At 38.8% G+C, this 26,265-nt stretch overlaps 1 pseudogene; it reads left to right on the forward strand.

Moving 5' to 3' along the window:
• Positions 1-22,678: 22,678 nt before the first annotated feature.
• Positions 22,679-24,344, forward strand: LOC116108169 (annotated as a pseudogene).
• The last annotated feature ends 1,921 nt before the right edge of the window (positions 24,345-26,265 follow it).

Here is a 26,265-nt window from a genome sequence, read left to right on the forward strand (position 1 = left end):
TTATTTTCACAAGCTTTTTTTTTACATAAATTAGTAAGTGTATATATATTTAATTAATGGCTTTGGTGGTACCTATATATCGTATTAATTAAGGGTTGCTTAGACCATTAAAATAAATAATTTTTTTTGCATATTTTAATGTACTTTGTTTACAAGAAAAAATACATTAATATATTATAACTATGATCTCTTATGATACAAAACTTTAACTCTATTGAATTATTAAAAAGCTTCAGGTTTATTTAAGGTTAAACATTAATTAATCAATAAGTTTGAAGATAGAATAATATTTGTTTATAATTTTCACTTTTAAATAAGATATTTCAAATTTTGTTATTATTTGTTTTATTAAATAAGAATTTTGAATCCCCTCCTTATCTGGACCAGCTTACGTACACCTCGACTAATCCTTATAGGTGATTAGTACAACACCCCATCGCTATGTTCACTTACTTAAACTTTGAGAGCAAAACAAATAATAACAAATAAGAATTTTTTTTTTTTTTTTTTTTTTTTTGGACTTTCTAAAAATTTGATGTTATTAATTCTTTCGACTCAATCTATACACTTTTGTTTCCTTTGGTTTAAAGCAACTTCAACATTTACAAACACATAACATGCAAACTTTTCACCCTTTTTTTTTCTTAATATAAATTTCACATAAACTATTAACTTTTTGCTATTGACTTGCAAATGTAAAAATAAAAGTCAATGGTAAGTCTCTAACCTTTGATCCGTGTATTAAAAATTTTAAGGTTGTACTCGAAAATTATATATAAATAAACTTTTTATTTTGTGTATATATTTGGTACTTGAACTATACTTTTGTTGTACATTTTGTAATATGTTGAAATATGTACTTCTTATTTAATTTAATTTTTTTTTTTTTTTTTTTTTTTTTTTTTTGTACATTGAAAAAGCATGGATCATGATTTATTTATTTTAACTTCAAATTTGGATAGAATCATTATTTTCTCTTCAATTAGAAATATCATACTAAATACTTCCATTGTTGTAATTTTCAAAATCATGTTCTGAAAAAGAATAAAGGGCTATCAATATACTCCCAACTATACACACTAAATCTAATTATCTTTCCTTTTTAAATGATTTTTTAAAATTTTTTTTTTTTAAAAATATAAATGGCACCTAAGTTATTTTGTTCATGATAATTGATAAATAAAAATGACATAAAATCTTTTACATATAAGTTGTATTGTGGGTATATTTTACAAAATTGTTACTTCATTATATCTTAAATTCATAATATAATGTAATTAAGAGGTTAATTTATCCTTCCCATGAGAGATCATTGAATCTCAAGTACTTGTACTCAACGATTTTTTTAACTAATAACTAACTCTTGAAATTACTAAAGCCTAAAGGGAAAATGCTACACTCACAACCTCTTTTCACAATCTCGATGCGACGTAACAGTTCGTAATTAGTCAACTTGTAATGAGTTTCACTTAGGTCTCACTTGATAAATTGTGACTGATCAATTATAAGCTGTCACATCGTGATTATGAAAGAAAGTTTGTAAAAAAAGGTTATCAATGTAGCACTACTCAACATAAAATTACCTCATAATTAAGTGATGATTAGTAAGGTACTTCATAATTAATTAATAATGGTAGTTTGAAAGAAGAAAAAGTAGGTATTGAGTTTGATAAGAAAAGTTATCCAAGGTAAACATCTTACTCTACTTATATTTTAATATGATTTCTAAGCACTTCACTTTTTGACAATATATATCTAATCAAGAACTCCAATCAAGACCTTATATCAATGTGACCTCTAATTAAGTTTCTATAATATAATTTTGTTTTTTTTAACCGAAAGTGTCCAAACCAACTTATGTCATCTAAACTAATCGCCCAGAACCTTGAAACTACCAGTTGGATAAGAGTTTTAATGGTTATCCCTATTAACAATCGAGGAGAGACTCAAACTAAAGACTTCTTGAGTAATATATCCAAAAATTTCTATTGAACCACTCAGTCACCAGATAGTTCAAATATAAAGTTATTTCCTCTCCTTTGTTATTTCTTTTTTTTTTTAAAAAAAAAAAAAATCAAGTAATACCCTTTTAAGAACATTTAAAAGATGTAATTACTATATTAAATTTAATTAATTTAAAAGGGTATTCTCAGAATTTATTTATTTTTCATACAAAACAAAGAGTTATTCTCATATTTTATTATGTTATCAATTATTATATACCCATTTTTTTTTTTTATATGTTTACACTAAAAACATCAAACATCCTACTTGGAGAAAATGGTTATATTATTATAAAAATCTTATTAATGAAAGTTGTAGACTTGTAGTTAGTTACAATTAAAGTACAGCTATACTATTTCTTTTTTTTTTAATAACCGAGGCGTGTGAGCCAGTTTGCGTATACCTCAATTAATCCTTATTGAACACCCTAAAAATCAAATATTTCAAATAAGCCATAAATGTAATAGGTGACCCTAAGTTAGTTTGAACTCAGAAAATCAACAAATGAAGCAAACCTTCTTGATTACTTGGCCAACCTCTGGAGGTTTACTACTATACTCTATCAACATCCATATTATATGTATGATTAATAATAAGTTTTGAAATGTATATTTTGTATGTATTTTAACTCATAATTCTTTTTTATTAATTATCAATCATAAAATTTAGGTTTATATAAGTAAAAATTCATTCAAGAGCAAATTTTAATCTTAATTTGTGCACTTTTATATAAAGTGTCGAAAATTTTATGTTATTGTTCTTACAATTTATATTACCTATTGAATAATCTTTTTTAATGTCAAATATTTCTAGTTTAATATCATCTTTAGTATTAAATAAGACGAGGCTCCCTAATCATGGAATCATTTTATAAACGGGGTCTTTGGTGAAAGATAGGTATGTGATGACTGATTTGTGGTAATTATAGTTTTACCTCCAACGTTTCAAAAATAACAAAAATATCCTTTTTTTTTTTTTTTTTTTTTTTTTGACATTCTTAAAAATTCATTATGTCTATTGAGTAAAAATATCACTTTACCCCATAGTTAATACTTTGATATTCAAATAATTGTCACAAACTTGTTAATTTCATAAAAAGAGAATAGTAAATTGATATTTCCCTTTTAAAAAAAAATCAAAGAAAAAAAGAAAAAGGAAATCTGAGTAATGAAACTCCAGTTTCTCCTCTATATTTGTCTAAATGCAACAATTGTCGGCTTAATTATTGTGAATAAATTTCTAAAAAATGAGCGTGATTAAAGGGAAGTTAAAGTGACAAAATCTGATATTGACATGCCAATGCCCCTAATGAGTCAACCAGTTTATATAAAGGTGAGTTGAATTTGAATTGGGTGGCTTGGACGCATCACCATCATATTAATTAATTAAACTTTATTACCATATAACTAATATTCTTTGGTAACAAAATTAATTATATAAGAATAACAAGGTTGGTTTCTTAACTGGTGTTTTCCCACCTAATCTTTCTACCTTGAATCATGGATTTTTTTAAGTTTAAAAAAGAGATAATTATCTCAATTTTTTATTTATTTAAGAGGATTTATATGAACACCATCAATATCTTCAACATTGTAGAGATTTTGGTTCTTGATACTTCTAAATATTGCTTCAAAATTGTATAGAGAAAAAAAGACACTTATTTTATAACATTTTGTTGAAACGAATAAAAAAGTGTTTTTAGTAACAAAAAAGAAGTTAATTTCATATGTATTTAAGAGATCGATAACTCTCAAGAGTTTTAACTATTTTTGAAAACCTGTTAACGACAAAATTTCTTGTCAAATGGTTAATTTTGAAGATGGTGAAAGAAGGAATTTTCAACAAGTACTTAAATTTTTATTAGGAGAAGTTTCGTTAATCTAAAGAAAATAAATAATGGCTAGGTTATTTGTAATTATCTATAGAATTTTATTAATTAATTTATAAAAAGGCTTCGGTTTGAAGTAGATCTTGGGAGTTGGAAGAACAAGACTGCTCAACAACCTTTTCCTGCTAGTCAATGCTTCTAAAATCAGTACCTATTTAAATACTATACTCTGTTTATTTTTTTTAATATCAAAAGAAGGATACTGGTTTCTTTTTTAAGAGCATCCATTACCGAACCTCTGGTTACCAAGGACATAATATGCGAAGTCGGAGGAATATTTTCAAGCCAAACAAATCATAAAGTAAAAAATAAAAGACAATATAGTAATCTAATGAACCACTTGTAGATGTAAAAATCTACTTTTACGGAAAGAGAGACTGATCCCATGAGATTGAGACTACTAACGATCTGCTGCACCTGCACACGTAAAAAAACAAGCGTGAAGGGGTGGTGTTTACCGTAAGCACTCCGACGCTCAAGTCAGCAAGGCTGGGTAAGGCTAGTTTAGTGAGGGTTAGAGAGATGAAATGTTACCGGAAGTCTAGTTGAAAATTGTGACTACATCTGTAATGCGAAGTTCTCAAGAGTGGGAAATCCAGGGTCTGAAGGTGTAATGTCTCATTTCTGTGAGAGAGCTAACCTCTGCTTAAATAGTGACTGCAGGGTCTTCAAATCCTGGTGGGACTGGGAGTCCTTGCAACTGTGGTTTTTTGAAAGAGTAGAGCCTTTGGCTCCCTTATCTCAATAGGAAAGGGAGTCCCAGCGTGCCTAGGATACGGGCCTTAGATGAATCAAGATAGTGATTGACTTCTTTAGTAAAGTTTAAGTAGTACTATAGTTCGTACGCGATTGTGGGCTCCAAGTTGATCGTAAGTCCAGAAGGTGTCCTAGGATTAGAAGGTCTGGGTCCAGATGGTGAGAAACTGGGAAAGCATACTGAATGGGCCTCATCTGCAGAACTCTATTATGAGCCGTATTGGAATTGGGCCTGAGCTTCTAGCTTTGTTGAAGGTGTCTTCGTTCTTGGACCTATTTGAGTCGAGGACATTTTTTTGCCCTAACAGTTTGCCCCCCATTCTCTGAGTTAAGGAGTGCTTAGCTTAGAGAGTAGGCATTGCGTGGAGGTGTATCTAGTTGACCTTTGTGATCGACTAGCTGAACTTGTAAACGTGTTGCTTCTCTGTTCCTGAGAACGAGTAGCATAGCTTTTGTTGTCGGTGCATCGTTCAGTACGCCATACCGGGTGGATGAAGGTGAAGCATAGTCACAAACGCACTCGGTGCATCTGACTGAGTGGGGGAATGGAGCTGATCTTATTGGAATCGCGTGGTATGTCGGGTCAAAGGGGAGCATGAAGAATCTACTCGACATATCCTCACTCGGTATGTCTTCTCGAGTGGGAGAGTAAGTGAAACCTCCCTTGAATGTGTTTTCACTCAATGTATTGAGACAAATGGTCGGGCGTGTGGGTTGTCCCATGAAGGTGTCATTAGTCCATGTATCGAGCCGAGGAGTGGGTGTGCGACCAGTCTCATGAAGGTGTTTTCACTCGGTGTAACGGACAGAGCGAGTGGGTGCATGAGCTGTCTCATGAAGGTGTCTTCAGTCAGTGTAATGGACTGAGCAAGTGGATGCGTGGGATGTCTCATGAAGATGTCTTCAGTCGGTGTAACGAGTTGAGTAAGTGGATGCGCGAGCCATCCTTTGAAGGTGTGCTCGCCTTCTCGCTGAGCAAAATATGCCAGGCTCAACTTGGTGGTGGTGCCTTAGGCTAATTGGTTGAATCCAAGCGAATGGGTGTATGTGTGCTCACTTCCCAGTCATGACTGGTTCGTCCGTCCATGATGATCGAGTAGCTTGGTGCTCTAACTATTGGTGATGCTTGTCATGGGGCCCAAAGGCGGGGTTAACGGTTCCAGTCTCGCCGCTTGGTCAGGAGGGCATCCTGAATGGATGAATTGCTAGAATGCGTTGGCTCGATCGCGAACAATTGGTATGCTTGAACACGCCAGCTCGGTTGGGTCGGCCGCATGATTAAGCGTGGCACGTGCTTGGGATCACGATTTCTAAGCGTACGCGGATTCGCTCCATGTATGCGGTGGAGATTTTTCCTTCATTTGGGCTGGAAAATGAAGGGTCGCTCTGTCCCATAACCAATAAGAGGCTGCCACGTGTCTCTTTTTGTCAGGCTTCATCCATAAAACCGAGGGGACGACTGTACATCTTCATTTCACGTCCTATCTCTTCTTTCTTCACATTTTCTTCTTCTGTTCGAGTTTTTCTCAACGGCAGTGGTTTTTCTTTCGCAGATTCAGGCCATCTTCATGGTAAACACTAGCTTTTTGCACCGTTTTTTTTTTTTTTCTTTTCTTTTCTTTGTTTGTGTAGGGTTCCTGGAGGGTTTTGAGTGGGATTTGGTTAGTTTTTGAAAGGATTTGGAAAATTTTGGGGAGGTGTTGTGCTTTATTTTTGAAAGGGTTTGAATTTTGGGTCGAACAGAGAAGGTAAAAAAAATTTTGTCGGCGATCGTGGATTCTGGGTTTGGGGAGAGTAGAAGATGAAACCAACTTATACAGGTTTCTCACTCAGCTCGTCTCGGTCTGCCTGACAGAGTCGAGTGCGGTGTTCGGTTAGGGGAATTTTTGGTATTGCCTTTTTAGGTCGATCGGTCTTCTAGACCGAGTGGTCAGAAGTTTGAGCTAGGTTGGTATTCGGTCGTCCGGACCGAGCCAAAGGTCACATAGGAGTTGGAGTAGTTTGGTGTTTAAGGATCGGTCGGTTGGTGGCTCAAGACGACTAAGGCTTCAGAACAGAGTTGGGCTCTGAATTGGGAGAGGTCGGTTGCCCAGGGTGAGTGGATAGAGTGCTCGATGTTAAGGTCAGGGTCGAGCGGTTCGAATGGGGCTGAGGAAGTGGTCAGAGATGAGTATGAGAATGCTCCCACCATGGTGATGATGCCCGAAAGTGGGGGCGTTCCGATCGGTATACCGACTGGGGTAAACGTGACTTCCCCTAGACCGAGTGGCGCCACTCCGAGTGATGATGAGTCGGAGAGGCAAGGGAGGAGTGGGGAAGACTCCGATAGAGTTGGTGATTCTGAGAGTTCACCCTACACCAACAGTGGCTTTGAGGACGAGCCAAGCTGAGTCGGCCAGGTAGTGGGATATTGAGCTAGGATTACCCGCCCTTATTGAAAGACAATGATGTGTGGCGAATCCGGATAATGTATCACATTTTGGAGTCTGTCGAGATCAGGGCACCGCGGTCGTACAAGCTGGTCGATTGGGAGGCGAAAGACTGGGTAAGTGCCTATGAGAAATGGTTTAACGACGGGCTGAGGTTTCCCATCCCTCGCCTTGTCTGGGAGGTCTTGAACCATTTCATGATCGTGTCGACCCAGATTATGCTTATTGATGGCTCTAGAAGACCTTTGTGTGCGGAACCAAGTGATGTTTAGGCTGCACAAGTTGTTGTATTCGTATTTTCTAAAGGAAAATGACAAGGACAAAGGTCGATACCTGATCAACCTTAGGCATGATCGAGCTCACCTCGTGACCGACCTCTGGTCGAGTGACAAGAATTGGAAGGGATGGTACTTTTTATGAGGGGTGAGGCGGTCTTCAGGGAGAGAAGCCAAGGCGAGATTCCGTACACTTGGCGAGCGACTGGTGAGAAACTTTGTCTTTACCTTGGATTTTGATTACTAAAATCTTATTGTATTTCTTCTTTACAGATCTTGAATTCAACCGAGCCAAACAGAGTGGGGACGACTTGGACGTGCAGACACAGAAGATTCTCGCCATTCTAAAAGCTTAGAGAGATTGGCAGGTCGTGTTGGAGGAAGCTAACCTTAGGATGAGTCATCTTTGGGCTGGAATGGGTGCGATTTAACGAGGTATCCCTTCCCTTCACTGAAGTAAACCTGGAGTGTGCTGCTAACTCACTATTGTTATCATATTTTGTATGGTAAGTCGAGGCTGAACGCACTAACTGTTGAAGAGTTTGTGATTGCAGAGAAGATAATAAAGAAGCTGACCATCCCAAGCGCGAATGAGTCTATCGCGAGACGTTGTGAGAAGCGGAAGAGGGACTCCTCGGCCAGAGAGGAGATGAGGTGGAGGATGTGTGGCGACTCCACCTAGTCGTCAACCTGCAACTGGAGCTGGGTCATCCAAGACTGTGGTCTTGGATGAACTGAGATGCTTACTTTTAGCATCCCAGCTTCCGCATCGACCTATTCAGATGCGGCTTTCATGAGCCAGTTGGCCAACTCATTCCTTTTCCCGGCGGACGAGAGCTGTCTGAACCAGATGGGTGTGGTCGCGACCGCAGACTGAGGGGTTTCCCGCGCTTTCCAGGTATGAGCCGAATTTTTACCTTAGTGTTTTTATTGTGGTTATATACTGATCTAGTTGTTTTGTCATGCAAGCATTTACCAGCAGCCTACACTTGAGGAAGTCGATCGTGTCGTAGGAGAAGAGGATACGGGATGTATCCAAATCCAATGCCAATCTGCGATAGAGAGAGGCAACAACCTTAAAAGTCGAGCGAGAGGGCCAACAACGTTTGAGGGAGGTCGAGGCCGAGCTGGATCGACTGAAGAGAGAGCTGGCTGAGAAGAATGCAGAGGTCGAGTCCCTGAGGGAGTAGTGCCTCAATATCGGCGATGACACCATCATCAAGGCGCGGGGAGAGCTGATGCTGGAGTACAAACTCAGGAACACCTAATATTAGAACCTGGATGAGGACATCCAGCTTATGCGGGAGATAGAGGTAGATGAGGCTATTGGTCACGCGGAGGAGCGGGTTGATGATTAGATATTCGACCTTGCTAGCCAACCGGGACAATTGATCACAAAGGACGTAGGTGACTAGGCTGCGGGGGCAAGCGCTGGGGTTAGTGATAGGGTGATCGAGTCAAAGATGGGTGAGACAACTCGCACTGATGATGTGGGCCATGATGCCCCTTAGGTTTATTTTTACTCATGTATTTTGGGGCCTACGATGCCCTTCCATGGCATGTGTGCCTTCTTTTTGTACTTGATACTTAGCTGCTTAAGGCTCTTCTATCTTATACTTAGCTGTTAGTGGCTTTTGTGTTTCTACTTGTGTTTTTGTTTTGCTGCTCTCCTTGTGGATGGATGATTTGGTTGCTTGATTGTTTGTAGATGTACTAGGGGTTGAACCGACTACTTGTGCTGTGATTTTGATGAGGCCAAGTGGCTGAGTCGCCAGTGTTATGACGGTGTGTCTGTATGATCGGTCAAATGTGCAAGCCGTTGGGTTGCTAGGTCGGTCTGGACCGTCTAGTGAGTTAGGTCGATGACTCGTTGATTGGAGGTGTAAGTCCTTCAATCTGTCTGGGCCGACTGAAGGTGTAAATCTATAAATCGGTTTAGGCCGATTGAAAGTGCAAACTTATTAATCAGTCTGGACCAATTGAAGGTGTAAATCTATAAATCGGTCTGGGTCGATTGAAGGTGTGGATCTAAAAATCGGTCTGGGCCGATTGAAGGTGTAAATCAATGAATCAGTCTGAGCCGATTAAAGGTGTGGATCTAAAAATCGGTCTACGCCGATTGAAGATGTAAATCTATAAATCAGTTTGGACCGATTGAAGGTGTAAATCTAAAAATCGATCTGGGCCATTTGAAGGTGTAAATCAATAAATCGGTCTGGGCCAATTGATGGTGTAAACTGTTCTATTGTTGAATAGTACTTTTATTGAATTCGGGCCATGAGGCCGACTGCTGGTGAAGGAGGTGGATAGGCCCACTCATCCTTTTAAAAACAGAAACAAGAAAGCAGAAATGTCAGTGAAAGAGTTAGACTAAAAGTAGTGATGTTTGAGATGGACTGCATTCCAACTGTTGCTGATGTCTTTGCCTTCGGGGGTTTAGAGTCAGTAGGCACCCTTCCCTACTTCCTTGGCAATCTTGTAGGGACCTGTTAGTATATATTAGTGTATGCCCTAGAAATCATTTGTGTTGTCGGTTTCAAAGCATTTTGTCTTGTATCAATATATCATAAATAATAGAAGAAAGAGTTCTTCAATTCATATATATAAATTTCTTCCTTTATTCAGTCATGCATTTAAAATAAAGTATGTGTATGAATTGTCCAGATGATTCATTTAATCGATAAATGAATTATTAAAAGGGTTCCCTATGGAAACAATATAATTTGGGCAACTATATTGCATAGTAGGCATACTAGATACTTTCAAAAGATATCATGAGTTGATATAAGTACGGATGACGATGATAGTCATGTCACTGGGGCATTGGTATGGATTAGCGGTTGGTGAACTATTTTTTGAACGTAACCGAATAACGACAAATCACTTGGAAAAGCATGTAGTCAATGATTTATCGTTTGGTTATATTAGTGCACGATGTAGTCCTTTGACCTGAGACATTGTGGTCAGATCTGATACGGATGCGTATGGTTCATACGGTGTATAAGTACAAGACTAGTCATGTTTTGTATGATAAAGCCTATTTGGTCACGCAGAAGCGAACGATGGTCAGGAAGGGATCCATTGACTCGCAAATATAGGATCAGGAGTACCATTGACTCCGTCCGGATTCGAGTTCCTAGTCGAACGTCGATAAATGTCAAAAATCAGAATCTCTGGCCATAGTCTATTATTAGTCATACGAAAGCAAGTTCGTGATGACAAGTTCCGAATACATTGATCGACGATTCGGTAGAAGATCGAGTTTAGGATTTTGACGTTCCATGAATCCGTGCTCGATCAGGATATATCAATGGAGAGACTTTACCTGCATGGCACATATGATCTGAAATGGGTTCGATGAAGTATTTCTTCATCGTGGTTTAGGGAATATGGCACATTGCTAGATGTTTACCATAGTCATTGGGCCTTCAGACAGGTTTTCGAATTCATCCAGAACTGGCTCACGGCTAATCCACGGTGGACCTATATAGTCACACCAATAGCCTTGAGAAGTTAGGAAGGATAAGAGAGAGAAATGATTATCCGAAGAGGGCTAGCATCTTCCAAGGGTAATGACGGGATTTTTATGGTAATAGTTACATAGAAAATTTTGTAACATTTTAAGGGTTAAATTGGTCAAGCAATAATTAATTGTATTTAATTATTATATCTTAAAGCGTTAAGATAAATGAAATGAACAAAAATAACATTTTAATAGTTAAAGGGCAAAAGGGTAAACTTATGTGTTGTTAAAGTAAATTAGTTTAGTTTACATGGGCCTTTGAATAATATTGATTATTCAAAGGGTAAATTAATAAATACTTGGGCTCTTTTTAAAATAAGATTTTATTGGGGCATAGAAATGAAAAACAATTAATTGCAAAATGGCCCATGTATATATAAATGCAAATAGTTGCATTTTAGGGGATTCATTCACTTTGTTCACACAAAAGGAAATCAATATCTCTCTCTTAGGGTTAGGCCACTCTCTTACTCTCTCAAGGTGGTGTTAAAGTGTGGAGAACTCATCTCTTTGAGTCTTGGCTCGTAAGCAAAGGAGAAGGTGTAATGTTTCTCAAACTTTGTTTGAAATTTTTGAATCCTATTAATCCAATCTTTCATGCTTTCAATCTACATTTTCGCCACCTCTTCATGTTGAATCTTTCAAGACCCTCCCAGGTGGGGCTGAGCTTGCCAGAGTTGATCTCCCTATTGTTTGGAAAGACCTTGCGGAGTACCTAGTCACCTGTTTTAATTCAGATGTTGCAGTTGTAGTGTCGGGCGGCTTGCTGCTAAAATACTACGTTGCGAATGTTTGCCCACTCGCGTAGTTCGTCGATTGTGCCCAAGTTGTGGCAAAGGTTCTAGTTGTTGGTTTCCTCGTCTGCCCATTGGAGTCTGGTAGAAGGGACTAATACTTTGACTAGGATGACTACTTTAGATCCATATGTGAGGGAGAAAGGAGTTTCGCCCATGGATGAGCAGGCTGTGGTCTGGTAGGACTAGAGGACCCCAGGTAGTTCATCTGCCCATGCACCCTTGGCTTTCTATAGGCACTTCTTTAAAGTCTGCATGATGATTTTGTTTGATGATTTGACCTAGTCGTTGGACTGTGGGTTGCACGGTGTAGAGAAGCTAAGCTTTATCCCCCACATGTCACAAAAGTCTCTAAAGCCTAAACTGATAAATTGGGATCCATTGTCGGTGACGATTTCCTTTGGTATCCCATACCTACAGATGACGTGTTCTAGATGAAAGCTTTTACCTTTCGGTCTCTGACTTGTGTGATTGCTTCGGCTTCGATCCACTAAGTGAATTAGTTGATGACCGCCAACATGAAGACCCACTGCTCGGGCGCAATCGGGAGTTTTTCGACTATATCCATTCCCCACTTCATGAACAGCCAAGGTGTGAGAGTGGAGTTGAGTCGCTTGAGTGGGAGGTGTGAGACGTGGGTGAACCTCTGACAGCTGTCGCATTTCTTCACATAGGTTGCTGAGTCAGTGCATATGGTTGGCCAGTAGTAGCCAGGAGTGATCACCCGGTTGGCAAGACTGCGTCCTCTTGTATGGTTTCCACATTCGCCTTCATGGAGTTCGGCGAGAACCCGTTTAACCTCTTTCGGGCTTATACCCTTAAGGTAAGGGCCAGAGAATGACTTTCTAAGGAGTTGGCCTTCATATATGGTGAACCTTGCAGCTTTCGCTCTCAGGCGGTGTGCTTCACTCTTGTCGGGTGGGAGCTCATTATGTTCTAAGTATTTTACTATCGAGGTCATCTAAGAGTCGACTGGTTCGGTGTCTATTACTTCTTCAGGCGACTTGTTCGTTGGGTGTTCTTTTTAGTCGGCTAGCCATTGGAGGAACAGTAGGGGGATAGACAACTAGGAGGAACCTTGCAAGGTTGAGCCAAGATTAGCAAGGGCGTCAGCATGGGTGTTCTCTGCTCTTAGGACTTGGGTGATGGAGAATTCTTCGAAGGCGGCCTGCAATTCTTTGACCAGGTTCAAGTAGGCTGTCATTTTCAAGTCACGGGCTTGGTAAGTGCCTTTTAGCTGGTTGACCATGAGCTGGGACTCAGACTTTACCTCCAGCTTCCTTACTCCAATTTCTTTGGCTAGAGAGAGTCCAGCGATGAGAGCCTCGTATTCAGCTTCGTTGTTGGTGTACTTGAACTCACATCGTATGGCCCGTTGGATGACATCTTCTTCTGGTGTAGTAAGTACGACACCGAGCCTACTTTCATTCATGTTGCATGAGTCATCCACTAAGAGAGTCCACTTTGAAAGGGATTTGCTATTCTTGCACAATAACTTTTTTTTCTGCTTAGACGGTGGTGTTCATGGTGAAATCAGCAATAAAGTCTGCAAGTGCTTGGGATTTGACGGCGGTGCATGATTCGAAAGATATGTCAAACTCACTAAGCTCTACTGTCTACTGTGTGAGTCGGCCTGATAACTCTGGCTTATGTAATATCTTCTTGAGTGGGAAGGAGGTAAGTACGACTATAGAGTGGCATTGAAAGTATGGCCTGAGCTTCCTGGACGCATAGACGAAGGCGAGTGCCAATTTCTCTAACTGACTATATCGTGTCTCCGCATCGAGGAGTGATTTGCTTACATAGTAACCCGATAGTTGCTTCGTATTATCTTCCCAAACTAACACTGTTAGGATTACTATCTCTAAGACCGCCAGATAAGTGTAAAGTTTTTCTCCATCCACAGGCTTGGAAAGGAGAGGATGGGAAGTTAGGTATCTCTTTAGTTGTTGCAAGGCTTCGTCGTAGGTGGGGGTCCATTCAAACTTCTTAGATTTCTTGAGTGTGTGGAAGAAATGATGGCACTTGTCGACAGATCTGGAGATGAAGCGGCTCAAGGCGGCTACTCGTCCTGTGAGGCGCTGGATGTCTTTGATGCAAGTTGGTGATGGTATGTTGAGGATTGCTCGAATTTGGTCAAGGTTGGCTTTTATCCCACGCTGAGTTACCATGTACCCTAAGAATTTCCCTGACGAGACCCCAAACAAGCATTTGGCTGGATTTAGCTTCATGTTATACTTCCTTAGGACGGTGAATGCCTGGCTGAGGTGGTCGAGATGCTGCTCGACCATGAGGGACTGGACGAGCATGTCATCGATGTACACTTCCATGGTGTCCCTGAGGTGTTTGGCGAACATTCTGTTGACTAGCCGCTGATAGGTAACCCCGACATTCTTGAGACCAAATAGCATTACCTTGTATAAGTAGGTCCCCCTTTCTGTGATGAAGGTTGTTTTCTCCTAGTCGTCCGAGTGCATCAAAATCTGGTTGTACCCCGAGAAGGCATCCATGAAGATTAGGAGTTCGTGGCCTACTGTCGCATTATGTGGAAGCGGGAAGGAGTCCTTAGGGCATGCTTTGTTTAAATCTGTGAAGTCTATGCAGACCCTCCACTTTTCGTTCTTTTTCTTCACGACTATAACGTTTGCCAACCAGTCGGGATAGTGGACTTCTCTGATCAACCTATTATTCAGTAATTTCTTAATATCCTCATTGACGATTTGGTTGCTCTCTGGTGCAAATTCCCTACACCTCTGCTTCACTAGAGGGTGATCGGGATCTACTTGGAGGTGGTGGACGATTGCCTCTAGGCTGACTCCTGTCATGTTTGCATGGGACCAGGCGAAGCAGTCTTGGTTTTGTTTGAGGAATTCTATGAGTCACTCTTTTATTTCGGGCCCGAGGCGAGACTTATCTGGATCTTCCTTTCAGGGCGTCTGAGTGTATCTGCACTTCATCCAACTCTTCCATGGATGGTTGATCTGGCTCGGTCGGAGAGGTTGGATGAGACTGTAGTTGTTATAAACCATGACCTTTGCTTTTGAAGGGGTTTTTGTAGCAATCTCTGGAAGCCTTAGGATCACCCTTGATTTCTCTTATTCCCCATTTCGTTGGAAACCTTATAGTTCGGTGGAAGGTGGATGGAACAGCTCGCATTTCGTGGATCCAAGGTCGACCCAAGATGATGTTGTATGGTGAAGGACAATCGAGCACTAGAAAAATGGTTTGCTTGTTGACTCCATTGGTGTAAACAAGCAGAGCAATTTCTCCGATGGTGTACTTCTATTTGGAACTGAACCCAATTAGTATGGTTGGTCGTCTCCTGATGTTTGTTTGATCTAGTCTCATGGCCTTTACTACTTAAAGGAAGAGAATGTTTGCTGAGGATCCCTCGTCTATGAATACTCTCTTGACTAGGATATTGACGATCTGGAGGGAGATGACTAGAGCATCGTGATGAGGGACGGTCAGGGTGATTGGCTCGTTATCTTCAAACTGGATTACTTGGTTGGTGTGCGACCGAGAGGGCAAATGGATGGACTGGACTTCAAGGTGATGGTTGGCTCGGGCATAGCGCTTGGCTGAGGAATAGCTTACCCTACTGATCTGCGACCCTCATGAGATAATTGAACAAAACCCCTTTGGTGTAGGTTCTCGTGGAGGAGATGTTTCCTTTGAGCCTCTTTGACTGACTGTATTCTTCCTTTTATCCGTCAATAGATATTGGAGATGTCCCCTCTTCAATAGTGCTGCGACTTCCAACCGTAGGGCGATGCAGTCCGCGGTGTTATGATTATGGTCATTGTGGAATTCGCACCACTTAGTCATGTCCCTCCTCACTTTGGGACTAAGCTTGTTCGGCCACTTAACGGTAGGTCCCATCACTTTCATGATTGCCATGACCTGGGTTGGTTCGACGTTAAGGTTGTACTCTGAAACTTTGTACTGGTTCGATCTGGATGGTCTATTGTCGGCTCTAATTGGCTAGCAGTCATATGGTTTTTTGGCTTTGTTCATATTGTGTGGAGGGGGTTGGTAATGGGGTTCAATCGATTTGGACTCTGACCTTCTATCATTCCGCCTTTGATGACGATCATCGTACCTGGCTTGCCTTATCCGGTTCATCTCATCTTCCTCCCACCTTATTTGAATCACAACTCTAGCTAGGGTGTCTTCCATCGTGGTGCAGCCGGGCTTCATCAGGTCTTTGTATAGTTCTCCATCTGAGAGAAGACCCTTTCTGAAGGCGTCTACTGTCGTCTTTGGAATGCAGGAGGGGATAGAGATTTTTTCTTTGTTGAATCTACTGACATATTCTCTTAGTGGCTCCCCCTCTTTTGGTAAACTCTGTACAGGTCAATCGATAGCTTCTCAAGTTTCTTGTTGCTAGAGAATTGTTCAATGAAGGTGTCGGTGAGCTGGGCGAATAAATTGATTGAATTGTTTGGGAAGTTAGTGTACCAGTAAAGAGCTGGGTCGAAGAGGCTTGAACCTAAGCTCTTACACATGTAGGCTTCCCTTAGTGTTTGGGGTATCGAGACAGCAAACATCCGCTGCTTGTAGGAGGCTATGTGGTCATCTGGGTCAGTTGTGCCATCGTAGGGCTTCATGCTAGGGATGGTGAATTTGTGTAGCATCTTGACTAGCGTGATTGCATCCACGAAGGGTGAATCGGCATAACAATGAGGTTGGCTCTTTTTGGTTGGGATTGACATTCCTGGTATGTGCCTCATCACTGCTTCTATGTCGACCAGTCTCTTGGCCAATATCAACTCCATGGGAGAGGCGGATACCACTAGGTCGTCCTGCTTGACTCAGTTGGCCACATGATTCGCACTCGGAGTGTTTTATTGGGTCAATCCACGTGGTGTAGCCTGACGGATCATTCCGTCATGTGTTGCTTTGTTGCCTGGATCCCCATTCATTCCCTCTAGTTGGGTGACTCCTATTGTGACCGATCAGGTGTTTCACCTCGCATGGATTGTATGAGGGGTTAATTGGGATTCGCTCGGTCCGTTGGGATGGATGGACTCAAGCGGGATGGTTTGAAGGGGTGGGAGACCATTTGACCAGCGGGGATGAGCCGAGCCGAGTGGGGTTTGGGTAGGGATGATTAACTGAAGGTGAGACGGGATGGCGAGGATGGGTGGCTGTTGTTATAGCGGGCTTTCTATCACTTGGACGCATTGATCTCACGCCTAATGCGGATCGACCGAGAGTGGTTCTATTGGCAGCCCCCATTCACTATGAGTCAAGGCTGAATCATTAACTAATGACGCGACCTCGTATCCGAGATCATTTGTCTGTGCTCTAGAGTTTGGAGAGGTTGCATACACAAAACTGAGGCACGTAACCGATTGGGTTGTACCTGACAAGCCAGAAGCTCAAGATCATAAAATTGACTTACCTTCTCTTTTAGAGACTGGTTTTCAGCCTTGATAGAGGCGTTTTCGTCCGGATGGCAATGTTCTCAACTTCTAGTATGGCCACCTTGTCTGAGTGTTATTGCATGAGGGCAATTAGAGCCTCCAGTCTGGCCTCAAGGCCAGGATTAGTGTTATCAGAATTTTCAGCCATAAAGAGTTTCTTTACATAGTAGGGTTTGTGAGATGAATGATTGCCAGAGGCCCCACAGTGGACGCCAAACTGTAAATGCAAAAATCTACCTTTACGGAAAGAGGGACTGATCTCGTGAGGTTGAGGCCACTGGCGATCTGTTGCACCTACACACGTAAGAAAACAAGCATGAAGCAAATGGAAAACACCGGGGTGGTGTTTGTCGTAGGCACTCCGATGCTTAAGTCAGCAAGGCTGAGTGATGCTAGTTTAGTAAGGGTTAGGGAGAGGAAAGGTTACCGGAAGTCTAGTTGGAGACTATGACTATGGCTGTAATGCGAAGTTTTCAAGAGTAGGAACTCCAAGGTCTGAAGGTGTAATGTCTCCTTTTAGTGAGAGAGTTGACCTCTGTTTAAATAGTGATTGTAAGGTCTTTGAATCCTGGTGGGACTAGGAGTCTTTGCAGCGGTGGTTTTCTGAAAGAGTGGAGCCTTTGGCTCTTTTATCTCAGTAGGAAAGGGAGTCCCAGCGTGCCTACGATATGTACCTTAGATGAATCAGGATAGTGATTGACTTCTTTAGTAGAGTTCAAGTAGTATTATAGTTCGTAGGCAATTGTGGGCTCCAAGTTGATCGTAAGTCCAAAAGGTGTCCTAGGATCAGAAGGTCTGGGTCTAGATGGTGAGAAACTGGGAAAGCATATCGAACGGGTCTCATCTGCAGAACTCTGTTATGGGCCCAATCAGAATTAGGTCTAAGCTTCCAACTTTGTTGAAGGTGTCTTCGTTCTTGGACCTATTTGGGCCGATGACATTTTTTAGCCCTAACACCACTCTATTAGTCTTGTTAGATAGAAACATAAGAGAATGGGGATTCTTTGTGCCTAAAAAATCATATCATAATACGCATTATGAAATATGGAGAGGGTTCAAAGTGTATCATTTTTTTTTTTTATCACCGGCAGTATCCGGGTCAGTTTGCGTGCACCGGAACTAATCCCTTATATTATAAAAAACATATTATAATATGCATTATGAAATATGGAGTAGGTTCAAAGTGTGTGTGTATATATATATATATATTTTTTATCATCGGGGGTGTCCAGACTAGTTTAGTTACACCTCAACTAATCATCCGATACCTTGAAACTGTCGGTCAGATAACAATCCCAATGACCACCTCTATTAGTACCTGGAAGGACTTGAACTCAAAAACTCATGAAATCTCTTTTTACTCTTTTATCATCAGGAGTGTATCATTTTTAGAGTAAGATAATAAATTTTTTCATTGTTTTAAATTATATAAAATCTAAATCTCTCACACTCTGTTTTAAATATTCTAGCTAAAACGCATTTTTATTAAGATGTTCTTAGTTAATGAACTAATTTTAGAGAAAGCATGTGCTCCTATTTCTACATTTCCTATCTCAATGTTTATTTACATTTATCACATGCTTTTTCTTTTGTTCGATTTGGCATTATGTTGTTGGTCTGCTCTCTATCTTAATTCCCACATTTTATTTTATTATGTACCTCCATTTTTCTTTTCTAAGAATATTGAAATTAAATCTTTATACAAAGAGTTAATTGAAAGATAAATTTTTACCAACTCTTTATACTTGTTGAATTCGAGAGTCTAAAGAAATTTGTATTGAAAATATGTTTCTCTTGTATCTCAAATCTGTTTTATTACAATATTAGCTGATTTATTTGGTGGATCTCCTTTTTTTAAGTTTTTAAGATGCAAAACACATAACCTTAAGGGTTGGTTTAGTGGTCAAAGAGGTGTGTTCTCTTCCTTAATTTTCTGGGTTCAAATCTTGAGGCCACCTATCTCGATATATAATTATGTCTTCCCCAGTTCATTGGTCAGGCACCCCGATTATCAAAAATAAATTAAATAAATAAGATGCAAAACACATTTCACAAATGGCACCCAGAAGGCCAGAATCCAGCCTTTTAAATCAATTATCCAAATCTAAAATAAAAGTCCAATCCAACAAGACTATTGGCAAACTTTTAAGCCCAAACAATAAAGGAAGCCCAAACTTTATAATATACAAAACCCACATCATAAGAGGTGGGGAAACGCATTTTTAGATCCATATTTTTTTTTCCTTAACCCCATCATCTATATTTGAAATCTTTTAATATGTTCCGTTTCTAAAGTTGTCGACTCTAACATTCCGTAAACTACATAACACTTATTACTCAAGTTTAGTAAATTCTAGGTAGGTGATCAATGTGTATATATTTTTTAATTTAAATAACGATTCTCAATAGATTTCTAAATATAAAAACTTAGACAAGACAAAAAAAAAAAAAAAAAAACCGATAAAGAACTCTTCAAAGAAGAAATCAATTAGTCTTATGATCGGACAACAAACTTAACTATCTTGATGAATTGCCCAAAGGTCTTGTATTTGAATCCTATCATATTTATGATTAACCTAATCTATTATCCAAGATTAAACCCAAAATTATTTAAGTATGTATAAACTGACCTGAATACATCTATTATTCAGGATTAATCCTAAAATTAATTGAAATATGTATAAATTGACCCAAATACCCTATATATAATATAATAATATATATATATATATATATATAGTGTTTGTTTTTACAATTATATTCTCACCTAATGTAAAAGACGGGACAAAATAATGAAGGCTAAAAATCGTTCCTAAGAAGTGGTGTCAAATAAGAATAAACTTTCACCTAATTTTTTCATGAATTTTGTCTTGATTTGTTTGTTTGTTTTTATTCTTTTCTTTTATTTATTGACTTCCCAAATTCAAAATTGACAATTACAATTACAATTTCAAAGTCAAAACTCAAAAGGTGGCAGGTGCTTAATTAGACCTTAAACGCTGAAAATAACTTTCCTCTAAAATAGTTTTTCTTCAATAACAAATTTTTATTTTTCACAAATAATATTGCTTAATTGACCATTTTCTGGTGGATAAACACAAGAAAATGTTGCCTTAACAACTCATTTCTAATACTGTAGAAATAAAATAACAATTATAAGATGATTATAAATTTATAATCCGTACTAATTGAATTGTTACATAATAAATATATTTTTCTAAATATCCCAGGGAGCACCCTTTAAAGCCTAAAGCATGTTGAGTTTTATAAGATGTTTATACACAAAGTAAATAATTGAAAATGACATAAAAATGGCATCTGTCTGTATCTTGTATTTCGTATATTTAATGTTCAAATTAAATCAATTATATTGGTAAAATCAGAATAGATAATAACATATAAACCAACCCCTGGGTGATCGAGTGATTCTATAAAGACTCTTGGATGTATTACTCAAAGGTCATGAGTTCGAATCTCTCATCGGTTGTTAATAAGGTGGCCATTGGAGCTTTCACCCGACCGATAGTTATAGGATCTCAGAAGATTAATTGATATGCGCGTAAGCTAATCCGAACACCTTGATGATAATAAATAATAATAATAATAATAATAATAATAATAATAATAACCTTGCCCCTAAAATCAAGCCATTGCCTTTCCAAAATATAAATCATGAAAGATTTATTATTATAATATGTTATCTAAATATTTCAATGATGGGACTTTATAAATCAAGATTGAGGACATTGTATGTGATAATACCTTCAATTTTGACTGCGATATCATTTATAAAACTTTGATTATATAATTAACTGATGTATTAATTATAAAACCAAATAGAGCGATATATTAGGTAAAGTTTTCATAGTGAATAATGAAGGGTAATGCTCCGGTCCAGGTAGCTTATTGTAAATAAAAAGTTATTAATTGTATGATGAAGGTGAGGTGAGGTAGAGCACCTACCAAAAAGGGATTACCATTTTAATGTTTAACAAATTTTGGTGAGCTTAAAGTTATGGGCAATCTTAAAGCACCCTCCATTAATTAAATTTACGATGGTAGCTCCTTTTAATTAACTTCTACAAATTATAGGTAAACCTGTCTCTCTCTTTTGTGGTTTGGTTGGCGGGCGTATAAAAATTTATAGACTTTAAACATTCGCTATATCTCTTTTAATTCTTTTTTTCTTTCTTTTTTGGGTTGGTGGGGTGTTAATTTCAATTTTTCAACTGCATTTTACTTTTAAAAAGTATTAATATCCCCTATTAAGGATTTCTTATGAAATTTGTAAGGATTTTAGTATTTTCAAGAGTTTTTGGTAGTTTTAAGGTTTTTTCTTTTGAAATTTGCATGGTTTGTAGTATTTTTAAGAATTTTTTTTTTTTTTTTTTTTTTTTTTTTTTTTTTTTTTTAAAGCTTAAAGGGTTTTTGGTAGATTTAAGGAATTTAATAGTTTCCAAAAATCATGAAATGTTTTAGACTTAGGGGACTCTCAAAGTTGGAAAAATTAAGCCTTTTTCTTTTAATGGGATTAACCTTATATTTTTTTTCCTATAATGTTATAATTGTACAGATATAAGAAAAATTAATATTAGTTTGTGATATAAAAATAGGTGGAAAACACACTAATATATGTATTTTTTATTTATTTTAATCTACATTCCACACATCATCTGTATTTGTTTCGTAAACCTGAGTTCGAATGGGTCCTCTGTAAACCCTACAATTTTTGAAAAATAGAAAATAATGGCATTTGGCCATATAGATATCCACGAGAAAACTAAATAGTGTATGAATATTAACTGGTAATATTAATGAAAACATTGAACATTAAATGCAGTTTTATTTTTTAAGTTTCCTATTGTCTTCTTGTAATTGAAACCGCTACCAAGCAAATTCAACTATACCAAGAAAATGGTTTTTTTATTTACTGAATAAATTGTTAATATTGTCAATGATATAAGATTTAAGTTCTAATGACTAATCTATATCAAAATGATATTCTCGAAAACTACTTGAAAAGGACAATAATGTCTTTGAAACAGAGGGTGCATTTCATTGACTGGACTTGTACTTTGTCATAACTTTCTATTATTTACCATCTTTTACTGGTACCACAGTAACTATTTCTCAAGAAATTCTTGACATATGTGGAATAACTGAGAAGTGCAAAGTTTTTGGAGATTAATTAATGGATGCTTCAACAACTCTATTTGTGTAGATGGAGACTGGATTAGTACTGCATGATCGGACAATCTAGAAATCTTTTCGTCTTTTACAACAACGGCCGCTATACTTATCCCAATTGGTTTTCAAGAAACTTATTGATGGTGGTTGTGTGTGTATTCTGGTGTTTGTTTTGCAAGTGAGGTTTGGTTTGAATACGGGTAGTCTAGTTTAACCTGATTTGGTAGTTTGGTGAAGAAAAGTAATGAGTGGTACTAAGAAACCCACCAAAAAAAAAACAAAAAATTGCAGTAATTATAACAATGGTATGGATTCTGAATTCTATATAAACCCCAGAAGGTAGTTGAATCGGTTAGGAGAAGTCCTAAGATAGGACCGTTCTAGCCTTTGGCAATGGCTGAGTTTGACAGTATTGACAATCTTTTGGCTGCTAGAATTTCTTAAATGCTAGTTTGGAAAAATCAAGAGTTCTTGCGGTGGCACTGGATAAAACTGGGCCAAGATTGGAAGAGATTAAGGAAGGTTGTCTTCTTTGGAAGCTGCATTTAGGTCCACATCTATGAGAAAATGTTCGCTTGGCGTGGTCAGAGATCAGATTGACTGTGCCATTGGCCCTGCTGCTGCAGTTCTGAAGGTGTTTGATAGTGTCCGGGAGCTAGAGAAGTCACCTTGTCTGAGCCATGTTCAGACCTTTCTAAGTATCTTTCAATCATGAAACAGCTTGAAGAAGCGATAGATTCCTCGCGGGTAATTGCAGGCTTTCAATTGAGTGGTTGGAGGGTATTGCTGAGCTTTCGTGGAAGTTCATTGTGATGATCAGTACATCTCCAGGGTGAAGAAGTGTCTGAAATTTTGCAGAGTTGCAGGCTACGGATGTAGGCGCCCGCCTGAATGGAGGGCTACTATTTGAGGCATTGAACAAACTTGAAACTGAATCAAGGACCTTGTAACACAACACACCATTCCTTATGTTTTTGGTGTCCTCATCATTCTTCACTGAAAAGCAAACTAGCATTGGTCAATCAATTATTCCAGCATCCGCGATACAGAAGTTGCAGGCCATAATGGACCGGTTAAATGCTAATGGTCGGCTTGAGAATTGCATATCTATATACGCAGAAATTCGAAGTTCGAATGTCAGAAGAAGCTTGGAAGTTCTTATTTGAATATCTTGAGAAATCAATGTCAGAGTCTGATGTGTGCAAGACATAGAGAGATTTATAGATAATTGGTGTGAACATTTTGAGTTGGTGGTGAAGCATGTCTTTGACCTGAGTACAAGCTCTGCAATGATGTTTTTGACAAGACTGGATCGGATCTTGCATGCGTTGCTTCGCAAAATTCCAGCCCCATCTGAATTCTTCCTTCCTACAATTCGGAATGAATTTTACTGATTCAAGAAAATCCTCTCAAGCTCCTGAAGCTGTTGGAAATTTTTTCTGTTTTAGACAGTCTAAGAGTAGATATCAACCTGCTTTTTTGGGGGGACGCTTGTCTTGAAATCAAGAACCTGACAAGGGATCTCGTCAAGAGAGTTGTTGATGGCGTTTGCGAGGTTTTCTGGGAACTCCCTCTCCAAGTGGAGCTGCAAAGGCAAATTTCTCCTCCTATAAATGGGACTGTTCCGAGGCTAGTAAGCTTTGTGACCGACTACTCGAATCAGCTGCTCGGCGAAGATTACAGGCCAATCTTAACTCAGGTCCTGGTAATCCATCAGAGCTGGAAACAAGAAAATTAGAAGGGACTTCTTACCAGCCAGATTTATAACATAATAAAGGAAATTGCACTGAACTTGATGCATGGTCAAGTTCTTATGAGATAACACACTGTCCTACCTGTTCATGAATGAATAATCACTGCCATTTCTGCAATCTGAAAGGCACAGAGCTTGGAGAAATGTTGGAGATTCTTGGTTAAAAGCTCATGAGCAGTATGGGACTATTATGTAGGGCTCTATGTGAGAGAGAGCTGGGGCAACATTTTTGCTCTTCTACGACAAGTACTTATTCGTCCCCTGGTAGGAAATCAAACGCTCGTGACTCCGCAAAGAAGAGACTAAAGCTTTCATAGGGCTTTTGATTACATGTATAAGAGCAATCCTTTTGGGTTGTGGCTGATAAGAGCTCAAGGGGAAAAAATATGCAATCTTGTAGTGCAGGCTTTTGTGCCTGTTTACAGGGTTACTTGCAGAGCTATGGAGTTTGGTTGAACAGGATGTAGTGCAAGTAAGAATGTAAATATTCTGTGTATAATTTGGAGAAGATGCTGAGCTCTATGTTTCAGCCAAAGTTAAGAAAGTATGGAAGCTCAAGACACTTAGAATTTATGGTAAAATAAAAAATGTAGTGACCAATCATTTCTTTGATGCTCACAGCTACCTGACCATGTAAAAGATTCTTCTCTCGTTTTACATTAATGCAGTTCATTGTTCATCAATTGTACATACATTTTAAAACTATTTAAATTATTACATTGCATTCCTAAAACATTAGAATACTATTCTTCTTGTTTTCAGCCAACTCCAGCCGTCACTGCCGCCTTGCTCTATTTCAAATGGGGCCTTCATTCTATCCCTGCTTGCATTCAGTTATAATTGATATTAGTTGCATAGTAATAGTTCACTAGTAAAATATATCTGGCAATTTTTTTTCTTTCTTTCTTTTTGAGAAATTAATGGCTTAAGCGTACCTGAATATGAGGCAATATCTCAGCTTACTGCACTTCCAACCGCCACTGTTTTTCAATAAATGACGCGTCATTTTCCCCAGGTAGATCAAACAATATCAGTTTCTGTAGCCTTGGCAAGGCGCGCCGCAGACGGGATATGGGGCATGTTCTCTCGCTCAAATACCTCTTCAATTTCGACACTGTCGATCACCATCTCTTCAAGGTTTTGGAGAGCCAAAAAAGCTATATCGGTGAAGACCTCCACAATTTTCAAATGGTATGACCAAGTATGTTATTTAACAACAATGCATTACCAGGAGCGAAACTGGAAACTCCTCCATGAATGCAAAGCTGTGACTCCTCAATTTCCTAGTGTATAATGCGCCCACAGTGAATTTGAAACTCTTTGAGTGGAAGCCAGTGTTGGGAGCTAATGTAATCATGGAAGACGTGGCGAATGTGATTTCGATAGCACTCAAATGCCCAAGTCCTTGGATATTTTCTACAAAGGCTGCCTTATGATTAGCTTGCATTACATAGCCAGGGCAAGTCACATCCCATCATCAGTAGTTGTTGTAACTTGTGGAGTTTGGTTAACAGGTGAGGTGGGAAACTCCTCACTTCGAGTTCGAGACAGGTCTAAGCGTAAGAGTTAAGTAAAACATCCCATCTGGTAATTGCTCTATTGGGCTACCAGAAACATCCGGAACTAGCAAATCCACGAGCTCCACTAGTCAAGTCCAGACAATTGCGTAAAAAGCAAAGCATTTAGCTTCTTTAATCCCCTGGCAAGATGTTTACACGGGTATTTGACAGGTCTAGTAGTTTAAGGTTTGGGAAGCTGGTGAAAAAATCATTATGAAAATGAATGCCAAAGGGGTTGAAGTATTGTTGATAGGTTAAGAAATTTGGGTCCAGAGTGAAGCTCTTTCATGAGATCTTCAGGCCAATCTTTATAAAGGTTTTCTCTAATTCGCACAATCTTGGTGAAAAACTGAGGACGGAAATTGTTTAACTGGACCTTCATATCCCATATGTCGTCATCTATAGCTTGCAAACATGTTTGAGCTCATCAAGTATCTCCTCTGCTTCTCTCATCTATCTGTTTAACTTCACCCAATAAGCCCTCCCATTACCTCCTTTGCAACAAAAGCATGGTTCCTCGGATACAATGTGCAAAGACGAAAACATGGTTGGATGCAGCTATTTTTACTACACTTCAATTGCTGATATCCAAGCATCAAATTTGCAAGTTGGTAGTATATTCCTTGAATTCAGTCAATTCCTTCTTCAACTGTGACATGTTTATTCCA

This window comes from Pistacia vera, unplaced genomic scaffold, assembly GCF_008641045.1.
Source record: "Pistacia vera cultivar Batoury unplaced genomic scaffold, PisVer_v2 Contig556, whole genome shotgun sequence".
In the NCBI taxonomy this organism is placed as follows: Eukaryota; Viridiplantae; Streptophyta; class Magnoliopsida; order Sapindales; family Anacardiaceae; genus Pistacia; species Pistacia vera.